Raw genomic sequence first — 9308 nt, 5'->3', positions numbered from 1 at the left:
AAATTACGTGTTCTTGGGCGCAGAAATGTTTAAAAATATGTTCCTTTGACCATTCTTCTGTACCACGAACCTTAAAGAAACACTCATTAGAATACGACTTGTCTACTTTTCGGCCTCTTGAAATAGCTGATGTGAGAGGAGGAGGCGTCTAGCTGAGATTACCGACCTCATTCTCCACGCTGGACATCAAAGTCAAGTTGGTTATACTCTCTGCGTAAATCTCGGTGGCGGTGATAAACAGAGCGGGTGATAAAGGAAGAAGAACCCGCCAGAGCTTATCAGATGTAGGAGAATGACTAGCGAAAAGGAAAAGCTGGAAAAAGGTGTGTCCAACCTGGCGCCGCGTTCTGTGTTGCAAGGCGGCTGACGGGTCGCGGTGAGGGGGGACTTAAGGGCTATTAAACTGAGCAAATTTTCCGTGGATCTTCAGTCAAACCACGATTTCCGCTGGCGTGGTTCTCATATTTCCGTGGTTTTCTGACGTGTCCACGATCTTCCAAAGCTACGGTAGATTTCACCATCATCATCATCAGCAATAACAAGAAACAAATGAGAACCACGCTAGCGGAAATCGTGGTTTGACTGAAGATCCACGGAAAATTTGCCCAGTTTAATTAGCCCATTTAAACTCGGCACCTCAAGTTCGCCTGCCTGAAAAGCCTCTCGTATACGTTGCTGGGATGTTCATGGACTGTTTTGTGATTCCAGTGATAGTCTTACACGACCTCTGCGCACTAAACTCGAAAACCACTCATGAAAACCCGGAAAATCTTCTCTGTGGTCTCGGAAAATAGTAATGTGAGCCCGATACGTTTTTTTCATTTACTGTTTTGTGATTCGAGTGATAGTTATACACGACCTCTGCACCCTGAACTCGAAAACCACTCATGAAAACCCGCTTAATCTTCTCTGTGGTCTCGGAAAATAGTAATGTGAGCCCGATACGTTTTTTTCATGGACTGTTTTGTGATTCGAGTGATAGTTATACACGACCTCTGCACCCTGAACTCGATAACCACACATGAAAACCCGGTTAATCTTCTCTGTGGTCTCGGAAAATAGTAATATGAGCCCGATACGTTTTTTTCATGGACTGTTTTGTGATTCCAGTGATAGTTATACACGACCTCTGCACCCTGAACTCGAAAACCACACATGAAAACCCGCTTAATCTTCTCTGTGGTCTCGGAAAATAGTAATGTGAGCCCGATATGTTTTTTTCATGGACTGTTTTGTGCTTCCAGTGATAAATTTTACACGACCTCTGCACCCTGAACTCGAAAACCACTCATGAAAACCCGCTTAATCTTCTCTGTGGTCTCGGAAAATAGAAATGTGAGCCCGATACGTTTAAAAATATGGATCTCTTGGAAGTCGGTGAAGTCCGGAGGTTTGGGTGGCGTATAGAAAGACGTGGTGGCGTAGAGGGTCGGATTAGTAGCTTTTTGGAAGGCTCGGGGAAATCTGCTGTGAGGAATCTTAGGTTGGTATTATAAGATACTCTCCCTTCTCATTTCACCTGTTTCTAAAGGTCAAAGAGGGGGTCAGTCGGGTTCTAATGAGTGTTTCTTCAGGTTCATGGTACAGAAGAAGACTCACACTACCACCAGGGTCATAGAACTACCCCTGGAAATGCCCACTACTCCTACGAAAGCCTTGTCAAATATGTGTTCTTGGGGGAGAGGGCGGGGGAGAGGGTGTCTGTGTCCCTCGCCGCTCATGTATCCCTCTTTATGGAGACAGGCGCGTGCTCTAACATCGCTCCCATCGCTTTATTTACTGTTCTCCTTGTCCTCATTTTTCTCCTCGGGGTAGGGGGAGGCGGCACACGCGGGGAAGTTATGGTGCAGGCCGCGAGTTCTGGGCCATACAACCACAGCGTTTCTTTATCCGGCGCGGGTAGAAGGGACGCATACGGGAGCTCCAAGCCGCCCCACGCACTCCATAAGTCTCTTGTTTGGAGTTTACGGGCAAAGGAACGCTTCACTTCGGAGAGGCTGAGGATGTGTGGAGGGCTGACTGGAATTTATTACGAGTGGATGATGGGGTGGATGGGGGCTGGTATGCTTCTGAGAGTGAAAGAGAAGGGCAAGACTTGTAGCAATATGTTTTTTTTTTCTTTTGTATTTCTTTTTCTTCTTCTTTTTCAGGATTTTCTTCTTCTTCAGCATCTTCTTCTCCTTCTTCTTCTTAATATATGTTTTCTTCTTCTTCTTTTTCTTTTGTATTTTCTTTTTCTTCTTCTTTTTCAGGATTTTCTTCTTCTTCAGCATCTTCTTCTTCTCCTTCTTCTTCTTAATATATGTTTTCTTCTTCTTCTTTTTCTTTTGTATTTTATTTTTCTTCTTCTTTTTCAGGATTTTCTTCTTCAGCATCTTCTTCTTCTTCTTTTTCTTCTTCAGCATCTTCTCCTCCTCCTTCTTCTTCTTCTGCTTCTACTTATTATTCTCCATCATAATTATCATCTTTTTCTTCTTTTTCTTCTATATGAATTCAGATATATAACAAAGACAAAGACAAAAACTGGATTACGTAAAGTGGTGTAAGAGTGGAACAACAGTCATGTGGTGAGTGCCAATACAACAGACACCTTCAAGATCACGCTGGGTATTGGATAAGAGGGATAGCGTGTGTCAGGCGTACAGGAGCTGCCCCGCGTTGGTCGACTAACCTCGTACAGACACTATCGCTTCTCACATTAACAATTTCTAAAGGTCAAAGAGGGGGTCAGTCGGGTTCTAATGAGTGTTTCCTTAGGTTCACGGTACAGAAGAAGGGTCAAACTAACACCAGGGTCATAAAACTACTCCTGGAAATGCCCACAACTCCTACGAAAGCCTTGTCAAATATGTGTTCTTGGGCGGCGAAATGTCTTATCATACGACCTCTTATGTTCCTATGGTCTCATTCTCAGTCCATTCGAAATCACAAGTGGACTTTCCGGCGAATCAAAAAAGGCAAACGTGTCGATATAAATTTGAAGGTGTTTGCTGTGTTTTCCTTTATTGCGATTCCCGAGTCCAGAGTTATGAGGGCAAGGGAACACTTTAATCATGAGTTTATTCTGGGTCGCACATAAACCTTTCCCGTGGGCCCAGAAAGGTTAGGTTTTATATGTACAACTTGAAGGTGTACGGCCCGTCATGTGTTGGTATATTCCTGCGCGTTCCTCCAAAAAGCTTAGTTTATGGGCGAGGAAACACTTCGATTAATAGCTTTGACTCGCATACGAACATTTCTCGTGTATTTTAAGGTACAAAGGACTGGTCAACGGTAAAGTAGGATCATTAAAGAAGAGAAAGGAGAGAAGAGAAGAGAAAAATGACCTCAACATGCAAGCTCACTACCTTTCTCGTGTATTTTACGGTACAAAGGACTGGTCAACGGTAAAGTAGGATCATTAAAGAAGAAAAAGGAGAGAAGAGAAGAGAAAAATGACCTCAACATGCAAGCTCACTACCTTTCCCGTGTATTTTAAGGTACAAAGGACTGGGCAACGGTAAAGTAGGATCATTACAGAAGAGAAAGGAGAGAAGAGAAGAGAAAAATGACCTCAACATGCAAGCTCACTACCTTTCTCGTGTATTTTACGGTACAAAGGACTGGTAAACGGTAAAGCAGGATCATTACAGAAGAGAAAGGAGAGAAGAGAAGAGAAAAATGACCTCAACATGCAAGCTCACTACCTTTCTCGTGTATTTTACGGTACAAAGGACTGGTCAACGGTAAAGCAGGATTATTAAGTGACAGAGTCTCAATAGCGGGCAACGAGAGACAACACTCGCGAGGTCCAAGTCGACTTACTATTCATGGAAACTGGAGGTTACGCTTTGCCCACGGGACGGGAAGGCTGGAAGACCGCGGCCACTCCCAAGAAACTATGGTCCGCTCAGAATAACTTGACGGAGGAACCAAATTGCTTCAGCCGCGTATTCTTGAGCTGTGTCAGTGGTCAGCACCCGGCCCGACTTGAGTTAGGTTGGTGAAAGTTTGAATAGGTCTTCGTGGATACTTTTTGCCGGGAAATACACGTTGAATAGTTGAAAGAGGCTACTTGAGTCCCCTTGGAATTTGTCTAAAGATGAAAGGAAATGCTAAAAAATAGATTACCGCTTTGGACATCCTCAAGACTTAATCAACCATCACCAGAATAGAATAGGTCTTCGTGGATACTTTTTGCCGGGAAATACACGTTGAATAGTTGAAAGAAGTTCTCTTGGAATTTCTCTAAAGATGAAAGGAAATGCTAAAAAATAGATTACCGCTTTGGATATCCTCAAGACTTAATCAACCATCACCAGAATAGAATAGGCCTTCGTGGATACTTTTTGCCGGGAAATACACGTTGAATAGTTGAAAGAGGCTACTTGAGTTCTCTTGGAATTTGTCTAAAGATGAAAGGAAATGCTAAAAAATAGATTACCGCTCTGAATATCCTCAAGACTTAATCAACCATCATCAGGAGACGTATTCCCCTTAGCCTTAAATTCTGCTCGTGACTGAAGGTTCGGGTAACTTGAGTCCTTTGGAAGTTGGTCTGAAGATGAAAAAAAAATAACGAAAAATAGATTACCGCTCTGGATATCCTCAAGACTTAATCAACCATCAAGACATTTCCTGAAGTCGGCTCCCTGCTCGTGACTTAAGAACCGGGGGACTTGAGACCTAAAATTAGTGTGAAGATGAAAAGAAACACTAAAAAAAATAAACGCTCAGAATTACACGACCTACAAGCCCACTGGAAATCCTCAAGACTTAACTAACCATCCCTAAGAGACGCATTCCCTTCAGTCTCAACTCCCGCTCTGGCGATTTCAGTCCTTTTGAAATTAGTCTTAAGATGAAAAGAAAAGCTGAAAAAAGAAAAAAACGCTTAGAATTACACGCCCTCAATAGATCCTTAAGACTTAACCAAACCATCCCTAAGAGACGTATTCCCTTAAGTCTCAACTCCTGGTCCTTTTGAAATTAGTTTTAAGATGAAAAGAAAAACTAAGAAAAGAGAAACGCCTAGAATTACACGCCCTCAATAGATCCTCAAGACTTAACCAAACCATCCCTAAGAGACGTATTCCCTTAAATCTCAACTCCTGGTCCTTTTGAAATTAGTTTTAAGATGAAAAGAAAAACTAAGAAAAGAGAAACGCCTAGAATTACACGCCCTCAATAGATCCTCAAAACTTAACCAAACCATCCCTGAGAGACGTATTCCCTTAAGTCTGAACTCCTGGTCCTTTTGAAATTAGTTTTAAGATGAAAAGAAAAACTAAGAAAAGAGAAACGCCTAGAATTACACGCCCTCAATAGATCCTCAAGACTTAACCAAGCCATCCCTAAGAGACGTATTCCCTTAAATCTCAACTCCTGGTCCTTTTGAAATTAGTCTTAAGATGAAAAGAAAAACTAAGAAAAGAGAAACGCCTAGAATTACATAGAATTACAAGCCCTCAATAGATCCTTAAGACTTACCCAAACCATCCCTGAGAGACGCATTCCCTTAAATCTCAACTCCTGGTCCTTTTGAAATTAGTTTTAAGATGAAAAGAAAAACTAAGAAAAGAGAAACGCCTAGAATTACACGCCCTCAATAGATCCTCAAAACTTAACCAAACCATCCCTGAGAGACGTATTCCCTTAAATCTCAACTCCTGGTCCTTTTGAAATTAGTCTTAAGATGAAAAGAAAAAGCTAAAAGGTATTGAGGCACAAAACTCCTCCTCTACGGCTGCCGGTTTCATATTCAACAAAGCCACGGCCCTGATGAAGCCTCTTAAGGTCGCCCGGAGCTAATCTCGTGAAACATGAAGACACCGTTTGCATGGGAGCCATTTCCCTTCCCTTCCCCATTCTGCTTGAGTTATAGAGGAGGGAGGGGGGGGGTGGGAGGAGTTATGGAGGGGCGGAGGGAGGAGGAGGGAAAGTTATGGATATGTGGAGGGAAGGTTCTGAAGGGGTGGAGGGAAGATTCTGAAAGGGTGAAGGTCAGTTGGAGGGGAAAACGAAGAGAGAAGCAAGCATACTCCTCCTCTTCCTCTTCCTCCTCCTCCTCCTTTCTTCTGTTCTGGGATGGAGGAGTGGAGAGAGGAGGAAAGAAAGGGAGGTAAGGAATAAGAATGATGGAGAGAGGGAACAGAGGGAAAAGAAGAACGAGAGAGAGAGAGAGAGAGAGAGAGAGAGAGAGAGAGAGAGAGAGAGAGAGAGAGAGAGAGAGAGAGAGAGAGAGAGAGAGAGAGAGAGAGAGAGAGAGAGAGAGAGAGAGGATCTCCCAGCCTCCTCCCCCCTCCCTCCTTTCTCTCTCTCTCTCTCTCTCTCTCTCTCTCTCTCTCTCTCTCTCTCTCTCTCTCTCTCTCTCTCTCTCTCGTTCCTTCCTTTCCTCCTAGTCTCCCTTGCTTCCTCCCTTCCCTTTCCTTTACTTATCTTCCTTTCTTCCTCTTGCTATCCTTTCCTCCATCTTAGAATTCCCTCCAGCATTGTTTTGGTTTGTCTCTCTCCTTTCTCTCCATCTCTCCCCATCTATCTATCTCTATCTACCTATCTACCTGAATGTATGCGTACCGTCTCATTAACCCCACTATCTCTCTCTCTCTCTCTCTCTCTCTCACCCTGCTCGTTACCAGAACCTAAACATTTCATGACAAACTTTTCCCTCGCGTTGGTCTTCCCGCGAGCACCCAAATATTTTGTGTCCAGTTTGTTCCCTTCGCCGATGAGACAAAAATATTTTCCCCCGAATTTACATTACCCGTGACAATGCTCCCTTCCGTGTGTGTGTGTGTGTGCGTGTGTGTGTGTGTGTGTGTGTGTGTGTGTGTGTGTGTGTGTGTGTGTTAGTATTTCGGTATGTCGGTTTTCATACACGCAGCAAAGGATAATAATGATGATGATGAGGGTAAATGAACGTACAGGGGGGGGGGGGGAGAGAGAGAGAGAGAGAGAGAGAGAGAGAGAGAGAGAGAGAGAGAGACAGAGAGAGAGAGAGAGAGAGAGAGAGAGAGAGAGAGAGAGAGAGAGAGAGAGAGAGAGAGAGAGAGAGAGAAAATGGATGTTTATGTATGAGGCTTAACGAGGTGAACAACTTTGTCATTAACACACACACACACACACACACACACACACACACGTCAACACCAAAGCGCCTTGAAGGGTCAAATTACACTGAGGCGACCTGTGTGTGTGTGTGTGTGTGTGTGTGTGTGTGTGTTCTCTGTTGGTCCTAACATCTACAATATCGGGGTTGCTATTCTTGCTTGTGTTGTCTCGCTAAAATCAATTCTACCCATAAAATAACCTGCCCAAGTTCACGTTAATAGATATTTCTCAACCTTTCGCCTGCTTTCTACCTCATGCTGTGCGCTTAATTCCCGCCATTGCACAACATACCCGGCAAATACCTTCTCCCCGTTCCTCTTTGCGGCCCTTCTCTCATTACTCACTGAAAAGGAACGGTAAAACTCGCTTTCAATTACACTTTCCCGCCGAAAAAGAGGAGCACCAGCGTAATCATTTATCCGGTAATCTCGGCTTTTCATAATTTGACTCCGAGCGAAAGTTGCCATAAAAGAATCACAAAGAGAATTGGCTCAGCGCTGTTTTGTGGCTTGCGTGCGACGGGGGACGAAAAACAATAATGGGGAGGAATAAGAAAACCCTTTATGCAGAATTGACATGTGTGAGAGAGGGGGAGGAGGGGGGGGGGCGTGAGGCGAGATGGGAGAGAGGAAAGAGAGGAGAGGAGAGGTTAACATGCAATCAAGCCTGACCAACGGAATCCCATCCAATCTGCTCCTCCTCTTCCTCTTCCTTCTCCTCCTCCTCCTCCGGTCCGCAGCATCACAAGGCGTTAGGTTCAGGTGGCGAGGCAGGTGAGAAAGCGGCGGCGGAGGTGAACTATTGTATCTTCCCGTGGTCTTGGGTCTTGGCGTGGCTTCTGTTGTTGTCACTCGCCTCCTGGGAGCTGCGCCTCGAAGCGGTAGGTGTGAGCAACGACGTTTTGTGTTGGAATGCGCTGCCTGTGTGTGTTTACTTGTGCGTGTGTGTCTGTGTGTGTTGCAGTGTATTGCTGTGTTGTATAGCGTTGTGTTGCCCGCCGGTGTCGTTGGTAGGATAACGTGTTGTGGCGTCAGCTTGTGAGTTATATGCTTGTTGTAGTTCTAGTCTATTCAACAGAAGCGTTCCTATGTCGCTTTGGCATTCACGCCTCTCCTGACTGGCTGGATTTCTTTCTCGCTCTCATGGAGGTTCTTTGTCAATCTCATATGCTCTCGTGCTACACGTGTACACATCATTCCGTATTGTTTGCCTTAGTCTGGCTGTTACCTGCTGGCGCCGGCGTGAGTGCTACGCTCCACAAAACCCAAACTTACTTATTTATCTCAGTTCTCTGATTCTTCGCTTCTCACGTGTTTTTTACTTAAATTTTCGCTCATTTTGTCACTATTCAAGAACTGACGGCAATTATGTGATGAAGGGAGTCATGTATTGCAAGAGAGCGGGTTGGAATGAGCGGCTGCGAGGGAGAGAAAAAGCTCATTATGGTACGAATTATGAGCAACGTGTTCATTACTAGTCCTGTCAACAAGAGACTAATATTGCGATGCAGAATAAACCTGCTCTGGGTGTTCAATTCCGCGGTGCTCGCTCTGTCTACCACGGGAACTGTTCAATAATGTAAATGTGGCTGGCCGTGTCCGTAGAGTTTTCCGCGTCACTGCCTCGGTAACGCTCCGCCCGTATCACACTGTCTTGCGGGTAATGGAGAGTTGGCGGCACTCTGGTGGAGATCCTTCTGAAATATCTTTGTTGATCAGTCTGCCGATGCTAAATGTGGCACAAAACTTAATGCGGCTTTATGTTGCAGGACAAAATGTTAGAATCACGCGTATAACACAGAAACACGCGTCGCTCTGAAACGGAGGCAGCAAGTTCTTATTAATGATTAAGTTTTTCGCTTATGTCTTCTTTTATCAATAATTTGGTAATGTTTTAGTAACTCTTGCAAATAACAAAGATATGCAAAGTGTGGTGTGAACATTTTGGGGCTGCTCTTTAAATCCTAATTGTTATGATTTCATTACTTTTTTTGTTTTACCGAATTTTAAAAAGAGTATGTGAGTTCCAGAATCACTGATGACCATAACTGATTATCCTGTGATTATCCTTGAGTAGCGGGCTTTTTTTCTTCACATTTGTTACCTTTTTTTATGCCCTTGAACTGAATCCTTGGCTGTAAAAAAAAGAAAAAAAAAATCCTGCATGAGAGGTGAGCTGAGGCAAGCGATGTAGGAATATCTAACACGTGAGCAAGAATG

The sequence above is a fragment of the Eriocheir sinensis genome, chromosome 65 (genome assembly GCF_024679095.1).
Source record: "Eriocheir sinensis breed Jianghai 21 chromosome 65, ASM2467909v1, whole genome shotgun sequence".
NCBI lineage: Eukaryota > Metazoa > Arthropoda > Malacostraca > Decapoda > Varunidae > Eriocheir > Eriocheir sinensis.
Note: the sequence above shows the minus strand (reverse complement) of the source record.